The 17,380-nt window shown below is 41.9% G+C and overlaps 1 pseudogene; it reads right to left on the reverse strand.

Moving 5' to 3' along the window:
• Positions 1-1,426: 1,426 nt before the first annotated feature.
• Positions 1,427-17,380, reverse strand: part of LOC131292091 (uncharacterized) — a 33,476-nt pseudogene continuing 17,522 nt past the window's right edge.

Consider the following 17,380-nt stretch of genomic DNA (forward strand, 5'->3'; position numbering starts at 1 on the left):
TTAAGAAATTACTGGTTTTATCTTTTTGGCGGGAGAAAGAAAGCGCCTTGCCGCACCAGGTGCAGCAATAAGGAGTATTTTCGGAAGCATCATATGTCTGCCCCCACGTATCAGGTTGGTGATTACGTAGCCAAACGGAATGTAGATAGCTCTCTTGCTAATAAGAAATTTGTAGCCAGATTTAAGGGACCTTACGTCATTCATAAAGTTTTGTCAAATGACCTGTACGTCGTTAGGGATATTGAGGGCGGTACGATCACGCAGATACCCTACGACGGGGTTCTTGAGGCCAATAAGCTTAAGAAGTGGGCAGAATCGAAAGTATCTGACCACTCTGAGGACTCTAGACTCTAGAGCAGGGATGTCAAACATGCGGCCCGCGGGCCACATGCGGCCCGCAAGAACATTGGGTGCGGCCCGCGACCCCTTTGAAACATTACATCGAAAGTTTGGATCCTTGAGTATTGGCTTATAGCAAATAGCAAAATATTTAATGTAATTTTTTTCACGAACTGCGAATTGCAAGAGAGCTGAACGAATGTCATAGATTTTTCTAGACAAGTGGATAATTAGTGTTTATAGAAAACAAACGTGATGAACTACAATACCATTCAAAAAAAAAAAAAAAAAAAACACATGCGGAGCAAAAAGTTAGCTATTGTAATTATATACCTTTACTTTTCTAAAATCCTTACCAAAATACACAATAGTGTTGAACTGCAACATATATTTCAATAAACTTGATTTGAATTCGTTAAAATTTGGAAAACGACTGAGCAACAAACCCTCTCTTTTACTCAAAATTTGTAAATTTTATAAGAAGTAATATAATATGAAAAAATGTGAAAATGTAAAACATGATTGACTGTTAAGATAAAACCACATTGATAAGAACATATTTTCATTACTCCAATCAATTATATGGTTTGGCCCGCGAGCCTATTTTGGGAGAAAATGCGGCCCGCGAACCTATTTTGGGAGGAAATGCGGCCCGCAAGGTGAAACGAGTTTGACATCACTGCTCTAGAGGACTCTCTGAGGATTTACTATTGCGGTATGCGGTGTGATGAGGTGCGTCGGTTTTACTATTGCTGGGATGGTGTGTGGGAATCCGGGGGTGGGTATATGTATATGTGTATATGTATGAACCGGATGCGGGGCTTCTTGGCAGTTTCAGAGCTGTTACAGAAATCTAAATTTCAAAAACGCAAAATCCGCGCCAAGCCATTGTAAATCCGCGCCAAATATTCAAGTCCGCGCCAATACGAAAGCAACTCATACAATTATTGATCCAAGGTATTTATTACCAAGTAGCTTATTTCGGTGGTGTAAAAATGTTTAAGAAAAAATATTAAGTGAAAAAATCTCTACCTAATCTAATAGCAACCAGTAGGTGATATCAGTGTGGGAATTAAAAAAAGGATCATCACTTATTTTTCTTCAGTTCATCTAATTTTTTCTGAGCATCTGCCTCTTTACTCAGAAGTTTTTCGCGTTGATCCAACATGATTTTTAAGCATGCTACTTGCGGGTTATCGTTTTTCAGTATCTTCAACTGAGCAGTGAAAATATTCGTCAATTCGTCAGTTGCTTCTCGTTTCTTTTTAACAATATTACTCGGTTCTTCAAGTTCGGGTTTCTTGCTGCTTGATCGTAAATCTTCTTCCTTCTTTTCTTTTTAAATTTTTTCGTTGTGTGTCTGCCTTGTTAACTTTGCTTTTAACAATAATTCCTTGGGTGCAATAAAGTTTTCTAAATCATTTTTATAAAATTGCATTCCATTGATGATATTTTTTCGATGAATGTTGTTTCGATGATTGAACAGTTTCTTCAGCTCATTGAAGTCGTGCTGCCGAAAAAGAACAGTATAAAATTCCAAGTCATCATTATAAAGAGGGATTGTATGCTTCAAATTGTTTACTGCCACAATTTCTTCGAAAAAGCGAACTTTGTCGAGATTAAAATCTACCTTTTACCATGTATGAAACGAGGTGGTAGAACTCGTTGGGAATGTTATTTTGAAGCAAGTATGTTTTTAATTTTACCACATAGTTTTTCATAACTTCTTTAAAGGAGGTTATGACCATTTGCTTCACCTGACCAGAACCTGTGCTGCATTGCCTAACATCATCCAACGAGTTTCAACAAATTTTACAAACTTTTTTGGTTTTTCTTTACAACTTTTTGCAAATTCTTCCCACTTGGATGGGACATCAAAATAGTAGTAAACTACCTTTGCTAGCTCAGACACCTCAAACCCAAACTCTTTCAATGCATATAATTATGTTTTCAAAAAACGTTACAAATTTATTATACTCTCATTAAACCTAACCTAAACTAAACTTAATCTAACTTTGAATAATAAATGCTAAGCTGGACCTGCTCGCTCGGAGGTTCGAATCAAAAAGGGGCGATCGTAGTCTCTCGATCTCCCAGCTAGCTTCGCCGCGCGTGGCCGTGTTGCCAGTAACGACAATTAGTTTACTTAGGGTAATTATACCAGTTTATAATTCCTCCCGGGGGGGAAAAACGGACGTCCCCGGCCGAATAGTTAATGGTGAAGCCTAAATTGTACTTTTAATTCTCTTAATCTTACTCTTATGCCTTTTTGTTTGCCGTAAATTCTCAAATGTTCTCGGTTTAACATTAACCGCTGCTGTTTTAATCGCTCTTGGGTCTAATTTTTTCCTAACATTTGGAATTACATAAACTTCCTGACCTTCGTTTATCACGGGTGGTTGTTCTTTCCTATTGTTATTGTTTGTTTGTTTTTGTCGAGAGAGCTCTAGGCTGGTTCTAACTGATGAGAATATTTTCTCAGCCTGCTCATGTATTTTTTTGGGATCTTTAACGTTTAACTGGTTGAAAATAATTTCGTTCGGACTGTAGCCCGTTGATGAGTGAACTGTAGCATTGTATAATGAAACTGATATTGGTATAAGTTCTGAAGTGTTTGAATTTTGGAATTTGTGTTTGTTCGTATTTAGAATTTCTATTATAGTGGAGTGAGTTTTTTCGACCTGTCCATTACTTTCTGATGATGACGCGTATTTTAGTGAAGTTCCTAAGTTGCTTAAAAATGTTTTTAACTGTACCGACGTAAATGTCGTTTCGTGATCGGTAATGATTTCAAGAGGGATTCCAAAATTAGTAAAATACTTTACTAGTGCTGCTTTAACATCTACTAAATTCTTGGATTCTATTGGGATCATTTGTGTAAATTTAGAAAACGAGTCGACCATTGACAGAAAACTTCGTGAACCAATGCTGAAGATATCCATGTGTAGACGCTCCATGGGTTTCCCAGTAGCCGGTCTTGGTGATATATTGATGTTATACGGCCTCCGTTCGTATTTGTGTGAATTACACACAGTGCATGTATTCACCACAGCTTTTATCTGGCAGCGCATCTTCGGAAAGAAATACGCTCTCTTCAGCTGGTTTTCGATTTCGTTAACTCCTCTGTGAGCTCTTTCGTGTTCCTTCGTGACCAATCTGTTTTGTTCCTCGACAGATGCCACGTCTTCGACTTGGAAGTGCACTATTACAAAGTAACCCGAGCTGCTAAAATGATTCTTAAAAGAAATTTGAATTAGATTCAGTAAATTTTCTGGAGCTAATATTGCTGTTTGTTTTCCATTATGATACTTTTTCAGGGTCTCTACTATTGCGGTTTCGTCAAAATTAGGTCGTTTTATAATTATTCTATTGTAAGTTGGAAAAGGTGTCTCTGAGACATCATCGGTTTGTTCCGAAATTTGATAGATTAGTTGGTTATGATAATAGTTTACAGGTCGTTCACTAGACTTTATAAATTAATCATCTGATGTGTCAGCAGAGTGGACAGTTTCGTCAGACTCTTGGACGTTTACTTCGACGCCTTCAGCTTTCCTGCTAAGCGCGTCTGCTACGACATTAGCTTTACCTTACTTATACTCTACTTTATACTGGTAGTTTTCTAACTCTAATCTCCAATGTAGAATTCTATTATTTTTCAATGAACTTTTTATAAAGGTTAGTGGTTTGTGATCCGTATACAATATAAATTCATTGCCTAGTAAGTACGGTTTATATTTTCGAATAGCCCATATGATGGCTAGTGCTTCTTTTTCAATGGTCGAATAGTTCACTTCGGCCTTGTTCAAAGTTCGACTTGCGAATGCAATAGGTCGCTCGATTTTGTATTGAATCTGGGAAAGAACAGCCCCTATAGCAAAATCGGATGCGCCGGTAGTCAAAATAAATGGAAGCTTGAAATCAGGATAAGCGAGTATTTGATCGGATGCTATTGTTTCTTTTAGTTTGTTAAATGCTCGACTGTACTCCGGATTGTTAGTGTTGATGGTGTTTGCCTTTTTCAAATAATTTGTAAGAGGTTTCGTGATTTTTGAATAATCTTTTATGAAACGGTGATAATATCCGGATAGACCAAGGAATTGTCGTATCTGTTTCTCGTTGGTTGGTAAAGGCCATTCTAGAATTTTCTTGACCTTATCAGGGTTTGGTTTCACACCATCAGGAGAAGTTATATGTCCAAGATATTCCGTTTGTTTCTTTAGAAATTCACATTTATCTATTTGTACTTTAAGATTAAATTTCGAAAGTCGTTCTAATACTTTGCTAACATTTTCCAGGTGGATTTCAAGACTGCTTCCAACGATAATAATATCATCTAAATACACAAAACAGATCGATCCCATAAAGTCCGATAAAATATTATTCATTGCACGCTGGAACGTAGCAGGTGCATTCTTTAACCCGAAGGGCATTCTAGTAAACTCAAAATGTCCGTAACTTGTGGAAAATGCAGTTTTCTCTTGGTGATCAGGATGCATTTCAATTTGGTGAAAACCAGATTTAAGATCCAAGGTTGTGAAGTATTCGGATTTGCCTAAATTATCCAAGATATCTTCTATCTCGGGCATAGGAAATTTATCACTTATTGTTTTGTCGTTGAGTTTCCGATAATCAATGACAACGCGAACTTGTTTTTTACCATCTGGGTTTTGTTTCTTGGGTACTACCCAAATTGGTGAGGAGTATGGACTATTTGAAGGTTTAATGATGCCACTTTCAAGCATCTCTTTAATTTGCAATTCTACATCAAATTTGTAAGCGTGCGGGTAGCGGTAAGTTTTGGTGTAAACGGGCGATTCATCAATTGTATTGATCTTATGTTTGATTAAAGTTGTACTTGTTAGCTTTTCGTTAGTTTTCAGGAGAATATTTTCGTTTTTAATGATAATATCAATCAATCTTTTTTTTTCCATATTTGACAAATGGTCTGTTCGAATAAGGCTTTCAATGAATTCTCGTTTAGGTGAAATATCACGAGAAAATGGAATGGGTGAAATGGTTTCAAAATTATTTACAGTTAGTTTTAACCAGAAGTTGTTAGGGATGATTTTACTTTTAGACATAATATTAATAGTTGATTTTTTGTTAACCGATGAGTACAATCCCGGTTGAACTACTACATCGTTTATCAATTGTTGGAATGTGGGAACATACCAGTCACCATCGCGATCAGTATCTACAGTAATAGTATTGTAGAAATATTTTTTTGTACAATACTTCCTAAAATAGAGTTCCACGCCGTTTATGCAAATTTTCTCTTTTTCATAATCGATAGTAGTTTTCGTCTGAGCCATGAACTCTGAACCTATGAGCCCATCGAAATACTCATGAAACTCGAGCACAAAGTAAGTTTGTTCAGGTATGTCTGGCCCTAAAAGTTTCATTTTACCTTTTTTCGATACGGTTTGTGTTCCAAACTTTTTCCTTGAAACTTGAATTTACATAAAAATGTGTATGCATCCTCGATATCTTTAGGACGCGCAGCTTGCACATATCCAAAATAAGGGTCTCTAAGACCAGCAATAAAAGCAGCTAAACCATCTTCATCGATGAATTTATTGATAACTGACCAGTTATCGATATACTCTTTTGTCTGCTTAGCGGTCATTTTTATTTTTTGTACTATTTCCTGAGCTGTCTGATAATATTTATGGATATTCATTCCGTCTTGCATTCGGTGTTTCCATAGTTGACACTTGTACGTTGCAACCTCTTGGCGATCGCCCATTGTTCATCAAAATTTCTTTGATTTGTTGAAAGTCAGATGGATTGCCCGACATACAAAGAATGTCCTTTGCTCTGCCCTCTATCTTATTATTCACTGCCATGACATACATTTCATACACGCGGTCGTCAACCCTGCCTTTGAATAGGTTCAACGTTTTCTCGACCGTATCAAGCCATGCGGTTAGCTGTTTGCGATTACCTTCGTACGATGGTAATGCTTTGATGGGATCGGGAATTTTGCAAAAATGTTCGATGTTAATTGCTTCAATAGGCTGATCTTGTTGTGGCTCGGATATAGAAATGGGTGCTGTGCATTGATTTGATGCCAGTTGCTGGATCATTTGCATGAGCAATTCATGTCCATTTTGCAAACGAGCCATATTATCAGTTAGCTTTTGTAATTGATCTGCTTCCATTTTTTCTGAACTTATGGAGAGATTTTCTATTTTGGGGAGATCGATTTCTTTTAATGTAGTGGAATAATCTCCAGATGAGTCTCCACTCAAACTATCGGTTTCCGATAAGTCTTTTAGAAAAAAAACGCTTGGTACGGAGTTTCGGTGTTCTCTCTCGTTTTTTTCCACATAAAACAAAAGCAATATCGGTCGAGCTAATGCTTCGTGATCGTTTCGATCGACCTCGTGCTTATCAAGCCTTCCGTATATGCCGATAATAGAAAAAAAGAACAAAAGAATTATCTGGCAAGTCTATCTGGTAGTGCTTGCACAGAATCACGTGTGGACACAAACACTTTCGTTTATTTCGGTCTATCTAGTAGTGCACACTTTCACTTTCACTAATGAAAAAAACAAATGTACTCACGTGCTTGTCCGATGGTCCAATGTGTTAGGGAGGGTCCTCAAATCGAGCAGCGAATATAATTCCTCAGCTGCCGACGCCAAAGCGGGTACCACTTGAAGTGTGTAATTTTTGATTACTTTTGCACTTTTTTCACCTAACTATAGTCTACAGCGCCAATTATGTTTTCAAAAAACGTTACAAATTTATTTTACTCTCATTAAACCTAACCTAAACTAAACTTAATCTAACTTTGAATAATAAATGCTAAGCTGGACCTGTTCGCTCGGAGGTTCGAATCAAAAAGGGGCGATCGTAGTCTCTCGATCTCCCAGCTAGCTTCGCCGCGCGTGGCCGTGTTGCCAGTAACTACAATTAGTTTACTTAGGGTAATTATCCTATATAATAATTTTCCTTCCGAGGGTCGACCATGGCCCAATAAACACGCGCGCGAAAAGTAACCCTTATTCGATCGAAGTCTGATTCGATGTCGCTACTAATTCAAAATCAGAAAACAGGGCCTGCTAAACAAAACCGACCCTTCTGTGCGCAATTGTTGGAATTTTGAGTTGTAAGTGTGTGTAAGAGTGAGAGAAAGAAATAGGGAAAGGTGGAACGAGAAAGTGAGAGAGAAAGAGAGAGACATAGAGTAAAGATAGAGGCAGTCATAGTGGGAAAAAGAGAGACAAAAATGGAAAGTATGACAAGGTGAGGCATAGGGATAGGGATAGATATAGCCAGAGAGCGAAAGAGAGAGAGAGAGAGATGAATAAAAAGGGAGAGAGATTATGAGAGAGAGAGACAGTGTGAATGCGATGGGAGATAGGAGATGGGAGATGGGTGATTTGTGGCAGGAGGTTTGTGGTTTGTGATGGGAGATGGGAGGTATGTTGGTGGGAGGTGAAAGATGAGAGTTGGGTGGTGGGTGGTGGAAGGTGGGTGCTGGGTGGTGGGTGTTGGGAGGTGGGAGGTGGGATGTGGTAGATGTTAGATGTGAAATGGGAAATGTAAGATGGAGAGGGGAGAGAGAGAGAGAGAAAAAGAGAGAGAGAAAGAGAGAGAGAGAGATAGAGGGAGAGGGAGAGAGAGAAATACAGAGAAAGACAGACAGAGGGAAAGACAGAGAAAAAGAGAGAAAAGAGAGATAGAGAGAAATCCAACGGCATTGGACGGTATGTCCGAGTTCAATTCGCGATTATGTGAGAGGAAGTGAGAACAATCACGCTCGCATACAGGATTAGCTTATAACGCAGCCAATCGATTCGTATTCTAATCTCAATGCTTGTGTTTGTGGATCTACGAATACAAGAAAACAAAAGAAGAATGCGAGAAGTGGGGACCGCTATCCACGGCAGAGTAGACGGACGACCGATCCGAGAGTACTGTTGTTCGGACAGGTAGCTTTACCTTCCGCGAAACGAACAAGGCAAGAGATGGGGGTCGTTCCTTCCGCGAAACACAGGAAATGCGGGATAGAAAGCGGCAGAGTGTGCCGAACGTCGAGTCGTTACTGCGCCTTTCGCGAATCGTCACGCACATGGAAGGAATTCTTCATTACAAACGCAAGAAAGGAGAAACTGATACGTGGGGAATAGTGAGCCCCAGAATTTGCAGCGAATGCGGCACGGATGGCATGGAGAGAGAAGGAGGTGCAATGCAATTGACATCTCTGAATTGTTTTAATACTGTTTGAGAGGATTCTTACAATTGGCCGAAACAATGCGCAATTCACATCGCAAATCGCATTTACGGATTATCATGCGTAGTAGGAGTGTTATGCTTAGTTTATACGAGACGCAAAAAACATTTTTTTGTAAACCTTTTTTTCACACGCTGGCCGAAAAACAAATGTGCGCAGATTTTGACCGTTGACTGACTCACTAACAACATTTTACCGTTTGCAAAGGATGCTTTGCGGTTCATGTAAGCTAAGCATAAAAAGTGGTGCAACCACAGGGCATGCGCTGTGGAGCACAGAAACTGGTAAAATCCCAAATGAAGCCCCCCCAGCCGAAATCGCTGTTGTAGCTACACCATTTGTGAGCGGATGTACCTTAAAGGTATGCAATTGGTGAAACAAATGCCGTTGTGTGAACCGTTTGAATTGAATTTTCGTTAAATTAAAGATGATGATTATACTGGAAAGGATTTACAACATAAACTCCCTCATGCATTACTTACATGAGTGTATCAAAATTCGGCTACGCCATCAACCTAGGAGTGCGGTATGAGGGGGGCCCACGGGCCCCCCTTATTTTACAAATTTATAACAAACTCCCTTTTTCGGTAGACCTAGCGCAGTCCGCTCGCTGCGCTCGCTGCGGGCGCGCCGCCGTTTCAAACTCATTTCTTCAGTCCAACTCATTGGTTTATGATCTCCATCTTGCTCAGTTTAACCGATTAGTTCAAGTCATTACAGTTCAGATTAGTTCAGTCATTCAACTGTTCAAATATTCAAACTGAATTGATGTGCCACATATTGCATACTTTCAGGCGCACATGTGGAAAAAATGACGACGATGCGGCGACGGGGGGGCCTCATTTGGGATTATACCCAGAAACTGTTACAATATGCTGTAACTCGGTACAAGTATCTGTCTTTGAAAAATTTCCTATTAACCGAGCTGTGTGATAGACGCGTTTAGTTTTTTGGTAACATTTTGCGATATTACAGTGTGTCAAAACGACAGGGCTGCATGCGTGATAGCGTGAGAATTGAGGAGTGAGAACGGGAACGCTCACTCGGGACTAATATTAGCTTAGAACTACAGTCGACTCTCGATAATTCAAACGTTCGATAATTCGAAACTCTCGATAATTCGAAGTATATCAGTAGTCCCTTGGAAAACTCTCACTATTTCGAATAAAAACAATACTATTTGATACACTCGATAAAGCGAAGTAAAATTCGAAGCTAGGTTGCTCTCTTCACGCGGTAATTCGAAGCTGTATCCACTCAACTCGCAACAATTCGAAGTTCTGAGCAAGTTGAAACGCAATAGAACGCGTCACATTGCGGGTGCCCTATAACACTCTGTTGAACAGGGACGAAGATTTTCGTCCGAATTAGACTACATGGTGTAGACGGGCAGACGGACATATTTGGGGCACACATGCTTTGTAGGAAGGTGCACAAAGAAAAGTGAAGAAAAAACAGTTAGCGAAAACGGTGGGTAAAGGCATAGCGTAAATCAATACACGCATACTTATTTCCAGTTCATAACTCAGCAACCGTAGCTGCTTATTTCCTACCACTCTTGATAATTCGAACTCTCGATAAATCGAACTTTTTCCTGGGTCCCTCCAACTTCGAATTATCGAGAGTCGACTGTATATAGTTCAAATGTTTGAACCGGAGCCCGGGACGGAATATAAAAGGGAAACCCGAAAGGGACTGGGGGTTAGGATCAGGAAAACGGATGAATTAACTTAATTTTGACGAGTCAGTTGACTAAGTCTAAAATAATGATTCGCTTCGAACTTCTTCGAAATCCGAAAGTTAGTAGTTACAACACAGTGCTTTTACATTTATGTCGATGGGGGCTTCAGTTAAAGGGATAACCCTACCAGCAATAGCTTCGGGTGGAGATAGGGAATTCAATGGGCAAGAGCGAGCTGGTGATATTCTTGTCTCTTTTACACCAACGCAGAAATTCCCCCGTCCCGCCACTGCCAGAAATCTCTCCTTACCGCGCCCATCTGTTGCCGCGGCAGCCGATCCGAACTGAAAAATCGAGGTTTGTGCATCAAAGTGCGCATGCGCAATGCAATACGATACGAAGTTTAAATGCCCTGCGCGATCGGGTCTTCGAAGACCCAGCGCGAGCGATCGAAAACCCAGCGCGAGCAATCGTAGACCAGTCGAATACCCAGCGCGGTCGAATACGGACGTATGGGTACCCGTGCGGGTATACCCAGCGCGAGCGGTCATTCATTCATACGTACGCAGCGCAAGCGATCGCTAAATGAAGAGCAAAAACCGAAACGCGGTGGCCATATGAATTCGCTCCGCGAGAGGTTTAAATGGCTAGAGCGGGTTGAGCGTATACCGATGCATTCCCATACAGCCCATACAAACGGCTACGCAGTAGATATATATTGGGCCTTTAGCACACCGTTCTCAACAAAGAGCGACGGTCTTGCGGTAGGTGCGCAGAGACCGGAGTGGAAACAACGCGGTTCAAGTCCGCGTAAACAGCTCGAGACATGAGAATGTGTAGAAGGAATAGAAGAGAAAAAGAGCGCCGGGCCCCGAAAGGGGCCTCCATTTTTCGTTTTTGCCGCGGCAACTTCGGTTTTGCTTCGGTTTAGGTGTCGCGATAAATCTGAAAACGAAGTAAAAGTCACCATGCGTACGAAGCCCGTTTTACAAAGCGCGGTGGCGCTCGGGAAATTCTGTGCGCCAAGACCAGGCACTGGTCGAACAGGGAGAGGGTCAGATTATTTCGTTAGTTTTGATCCCACAATTCATATTTGTATTTGAACCTGCTAACTGCTCGGCAATTGTCAACACAATATACCTTCTGCAGAAAGACCTAGAAACTGTAACGGGGACGACATGGAACCTTTAACGGACCGGTAGATGAGCCAGGAACTGCTGACGGGCCAGGTACCTGGCCTAAAAAACCTAGTCCTATATAATAATTTTCCTTCCGAGGGTCGACCATGGCCCAATAAACACGCGCGCGAAAAGTAACCCTTATTCGATCGAAGTCTGATTCGATGTCGCTACTAATTCAAAATCAGAAAACAGGGCCTGCTAAACAAAACCGACCCTTCTGTGCGCAATTGTTGGAATTTTGAGTTGTAAGTGTGTGTAAGAGTGAGAGAAAGAAATAGGGAAAGGTGGAACGAGAAAGTGAGAGAGAAAGAGAGAGACATACAGTAAAGATAGAGGCAGTCATAGTGGGAAAAAGAGAGACAAAAATGGAAAGTATGACAAGGTGAGGCATAGGGATAGGGATAGATATAGCCAGAGAGCGAAAGAGAGAGAGAGAGAGATGAATAAAAAGGGAGAGAGATTATGAGAGAGAGAGACAGTGTGAATGCGATGGGAGATAGGAGATGGGAGATGGGTGATTTGTGGCAGGAGGTTTGTGGTTTGTGATGGGAGATGGGAGGTATGTTGGTGGGAGGTGAAAGATGAGAGTTGGGTGGTGGGTGGTGGGAGGTGGGTGCTGGGTGGTGGGTGTTGGGAGGTGGGAGGTGGGATGTGGTAGATGTTAGATGTGAAATGGGAAATGTAAGATGGAGAGGGGAGAGAGAGAGAAAAAGAGAGAGAGAAAGAGAGAGAGAGATAGAGGGAGAGGGAGAGAGAGAAATACAGAGAAAGACAGACAGAGGGAAAGACAGAGAAAAAGAGAGAAAAGAGAGATAGAGAGAAATCCAACGGCATTGGACGGTATGTCCGAGTTCACTTCGCGATTATGTGAGAGGAAGTGAGAACAATCACGCTCGCATACAGGATTAGCTTATAACGCAGCCAATCGATTCGTATTCTAATCTCAATGCTTGTGTTTGTGGATCTACGAATACAAGAAAACAAAAGAAGAATGCGAGAAGTGGGGACCGCTATCCACGGCAGAGTAGACGGACGACCGATCCGAGAGTACTGTTGTTCGGACAGGTAGCTTTACCTTCCGCGAAACGAACAAGGCAAGAGATGGGGGTCGTTCCTTCCGCGAAACACAGGAAATGCGGGATAGAAAGCGGCAGAGTGTGCCGAACGTCGAGTCGTTACTGCGCCTTTCGCGAATCGTCACGCACATGGAAGGAATTCTTCATTACAAACGCAAGAAAGGAGAAACTGATACGTGGGGAATAGTGAGCCCCAGAATTTGCAGCGAATGCGGCACGGATGGCATGGAGAGAGAAGGAGGTGCAATGCAATTGACATCTCTGAATTGTTTTAATACTGTTTGAGAGGATTCTTACAATTGGCCGAAACAATGCGCAATTCACATCGCAAATCGCATTTACGGATTATCATGCGTAGTAGGAGTGTTATGCTTAGTTTATACGAGACGCAAAAAACATTTTTTTGTAAACCTTTTTTTCACACGCTGGCCGAAAAACAAATGTGCGCAGATTTTGACCGTTGACTGACTCACTAACAACATTTTACCGTTTGCAAAGGATGCTTTGCGGTTCATGTAAGCTAAGCATAAAAAGTGGTGCAACCACAGGGCATGCGCTGTGGAGCACAGAAACTGTTACAATATGCTGTAACTCGGTACAAGTATCTGTCTTTGAAAAATTTCCTATTAACCGAGCTGTGTGATAGACGCGTTTAGTTTTTTGGTAACATTTTGCGATATTACAGTGTGTCAAAACGACAGGGCTGCATGCGTGATAGCGTGAGAATTGAGGAGTGAGAACGGGAACGCTCACTCGGGACTAATATTAGCTTAGAACTACAGTCGACTCTCGATAATTCAAACGTTCGATAATTCGAAACTCTCGATAATTCGAAGTATATCAGTAGTCCCTTGGAAAACTCTCACTATTTCGAATAAAAACAATACTATTTGATACACTCGATAAAACGAAGTAAAATTCGAAGCTAGGTTGCTCTCTTCACGCGGTAATTCGAAGCTGTATCCACTCAACTCGCAACAATTCGAAGTTCTGAGCAAGTTGAAACGCAATAGAACGCGTCACATTGCGGGTGCCCTATAACACTCTGTTGAACAGGGACGAAGATTTTCGTCCGAATTAGACTACATGGTGTAGACGGGCAGACGGACATATTTGGGGCACACATGCTTTGTAGGAAGGTGCACAAAGAAAAGTGAAGAAAAAACAGTTAGCGAAAACGGTGGGTAAAGGCATAGCGTAAATCAATACACGCATACTTATTTCCAGTTCATAACTCAGCAACCGTAGCTGCTTATTTCCTACCACTCTTGATAATTCGAACTCTCGATAAATCGAACTTTTTCCTGGGTCCCTCCAACTTCGAATTATCGAGAGTCGACTGTATATAGTTCAAATGTTTGAACCGGAGCCCGGGACGGAATATAAAAGGGAAACCCGAAAGGGACTGGGGGTTAGGATCAGGAAAACGGATGAATTAACTTAATTTTGACGAGTCAGTTGACTAAGTCTAAAATAATGATTCGCTTCGAACTTCTTCGAAATCCGAAAGTTGTAGTTACAACACAGTGCTTTTACATTTATGTCGATGGGGGCTTCAGTTAAAGGGATAAATTCTGTGCGCCAAGACCAGGCACTGGTCGAACAGGGAGAGGGTCAGATTATTTCGTTAGTTTTGATCCCACAATTCATATTTGTATTTGAACCTGCTAACTGCTCGGCAATTGTCAACACAATATACCTTCTGCAGAAAGACCTAGAAACTGTAACGGGGACGACATGGAACCTTTAACGGACCGGTAGATGAGCCAGGAACTGCTGACGGGCCAGGTACCTGGCCTAAAAAACCTAGTCCTATATAATAATTTTCCTTCCGAGGGTCGACCATGGCCCAATAAACACGCGCGCGAAAAGTAACCCTTATTCGATCGAAGTCTGATTCGATGTCGCTACTAATTCAAAATCAGAAAACAGGGCCTGCTAAACAAAACCGACCCTTCTGTGCGCAATTGTTGGAATTTTGAGTTGTAAGTGTGTGTAAGAGTGAGAGAAAGAAATAGGGAAAGGTGGAACGAGAAAGTGAGAGAGAAAGAGAGAGACATACAGTAAAGATAGAGGCAGTCATAGTGGGAAAAAGAGAGACAAAAATGGAAAGTATGACAAGGTGAGGCATAGGGATAGGGATAGATATAGCCAGAGAGCGAAAGAGAGAGAGAGAGAGATGAATAAAAAGGGAGAGAGATTATGAGAGAGAGAGACAGTGTGAATGCGATGGGAGATAGGAGATGGGAGATGGGTGATTTGTGGCAGGAGGTTTGTGGTTTGTGATGGGAGATGGGAGGTATGTTGGTGGGAGGTGAAAGATGAGAGTTGGGTGGTGGGTGGTGGAAGGTGGGTGCTGGGTGGTGGGTGTTGGGAGGTGGGAGGTGGGATGTGGTAGATGTTAGATGTGAAATGGGAAATGTAAGATGGAGAGGGGAGAGAGAGAGAGAGAAAAAGAGAGAGAGAAAGAGAGAGAGAGATAGAGGGAGAGGGAGAGAGAGAAATACAGAGAAAGACAGACAGAGGGAAAGACAGAGAAAAAGAGAGAAAAGAGAGATAGAGAGAAATCCAACGGCATTGGACGGTATGTCCGAGTTCACTTCGCGATTATGTGAGAGGAAGTGAGAACAATCACGCTCGCATACAGGATTAGCTTATAACGCAGCCAATCGATTCGTATTCTAATCTCAATGCTTGTGTTTGTGGATCTACGAATACAAGAAAACAAAAGAAGAATGCGAGAAGTGGGGACCGCTATCCACGGCAGAGTAGACGGACGACCGATCCGAGAGTACTGTTGTTCGGACAGGTAGCTTTACCTTCCGCGAAACGAACAAGGCAAGAGATGGGGGTCGTTCCTTCTGCGAAACACAGGAAATGCGGGATAGAAAGCGGCAGAGTGTGCCGAACGTCGAGTCGTTACTGCGCCTTTCGCGAATCGTCACGCACATGGAAGGAATTCTTCATTACAAACGCAAGAAAGGAGAAACTGATACGTGGGGAATAGTGAGCCCCAGAATTTGCAGCGAATGCGGCACGGATGGCATGGAGAGAGAAGGAGGTGCAATGCAATTGACATCTCTGAATTGTTTTAATACTGTTTGAGAGGATTCTTACAATTGGCCGAAACAATGCGCAATTCACATCGCAAATCGCATTTACGGATTATCATGCGTAGTAGGAGTGTTATGCTTAGTTTATACGAGACGCAAAAAACATTTTTTTGTAAACCTTTTTTTCACACGCTGGCCGAAAAACAAATGTGCGCAGATTTTGACCGTTGACTGACTCACTAACAACATTTTACCGTTTGCAAAGGATGCTTTGCGGTTCATGTAAGCTAAGCATAAAAAGTGGTGCAACCACAGGGCATGCGCTGTGGAGCACAGAAACTGTTACAATATGCTGTAACTCGGTACAAGTATCTGTCTTTGAAAAATTTCCTATTAACCGAGCTGTGTGATAGACGCGTTTAGTTTTTTGGTAACATTTTGCGATATTACAGTGTGTCAAAACGACAGGGCTGCATGCGTGATAGCGTGAGAATTGAGGAGTGAGAACGGGAACGCTCACTCGGGACTAATATTAGCTTAGAACTACAGTCGACTCTCGATAATTCAAACGTTCGATAATTCGAAACTCTCGATAATTCGAAGTATATCAGTAGTCCCTTGGAAAACTCTCACTATTTCGAATAAAAACAATACTATTTGATACACTCGATAAAGCGAAGTAAAATTCGAAGCTAGGTTGCTCTCTTCACGCGGTAATTCGAAGCTGTATCCACTCAACTCGCAACAATTCGAAGTTCTGAGCAAGTTGAAACACAATAGAACGCGTCACATTGCGGGTGCCCTATAACACTCTGTTGAACAGGGACGAAGATTTTCGTCCGAATTAGACTACATGGTGTAGACGGGCAGACGGACATATTTGGGGCACACATGCTTTGTAGGAAGGTGCACAAAGAAAAGTGAAGAAAAAACAGTTAGCGAAAACGGTGGGTAAAGGCATAGCGTAAATCAATACACGCATACTTATTTCCAGTTCATAACTCAGCAACCGTAGCTGCTTATTTCCTACCACTCTTGATAATTCGAACTCTCGATAAATCGAACTTTTTCCTGGGTCCCTCCAACTTCGAATTATCGAGAGTCGACTGTATATAGTTCAAATGTTTGAACCGGAGCCCGGGACGGAATATAAAAGGGAAACCCGAAAGGGACTGGGGGTTAGGATCAGGAAAACGGATGAATTAACTTAATTTTGACGAGTCAGTTGACTAAGTCTAAAATAATGATTCGCTTCGAACTTCTTCGAAATCCGAAAGTTGTAGTTACAACACAGTGCTTTTACATTTATGTCGATGGGGGCTTCAGTTAAAGGGATAACCCTACCAGCAATAGCTTCGGGTGGAGATAGGGAATTCAATGGGCAAGAGCGAGCTGGTGATATTCTTGTCTCTTTTACACCAACGCAGAAATTCCCCCGTCCCGCCACTGCCAGAAATCTCTCCTTACCGCGCCCATCTGTTGCCGCGGCAGCCGATCCGAACTGAAAAATCGAGATTTGTGCATCAAAGTGCGCATGCGCAATGCAATACGATACGAAGTTTAAATGCCCTGCGCGATCGGGTCTTCGAAGACCCAGCGCGAGCGATCGAAAACCCAGCGCGAGCAATCGTAGACCAGTCGAATACCCAGCGCGGTCGAATACGGACGTATGGGTACCCGTGCGGGTATACCCAGCGCGAGCGGTCATTCATTCATACGTACGCAGCGCAAGCGATCGCTAAATGAAGAGCAAAAACCGAAACGCGGTGGCCATATGAATTCGCTCCGCGAGAGGTTTAAATGGCTAG

The sequence above is a fragment of the Anopheles ziemanni genome, assembly GCF_943734765.1.
Source record: "Anopheles ziemanni chromosome X unlocalized genomic scaffold, idAnoZiCoDA_A2_x.2 X_unloc_3, whole genome shotgun sequence".
Lineage (NCBI taxonomy): Eukaryota > Metazoa > Arthropoda > Insecta > Diptera > Culicidae > Anopheles > Anopheles ziemanni.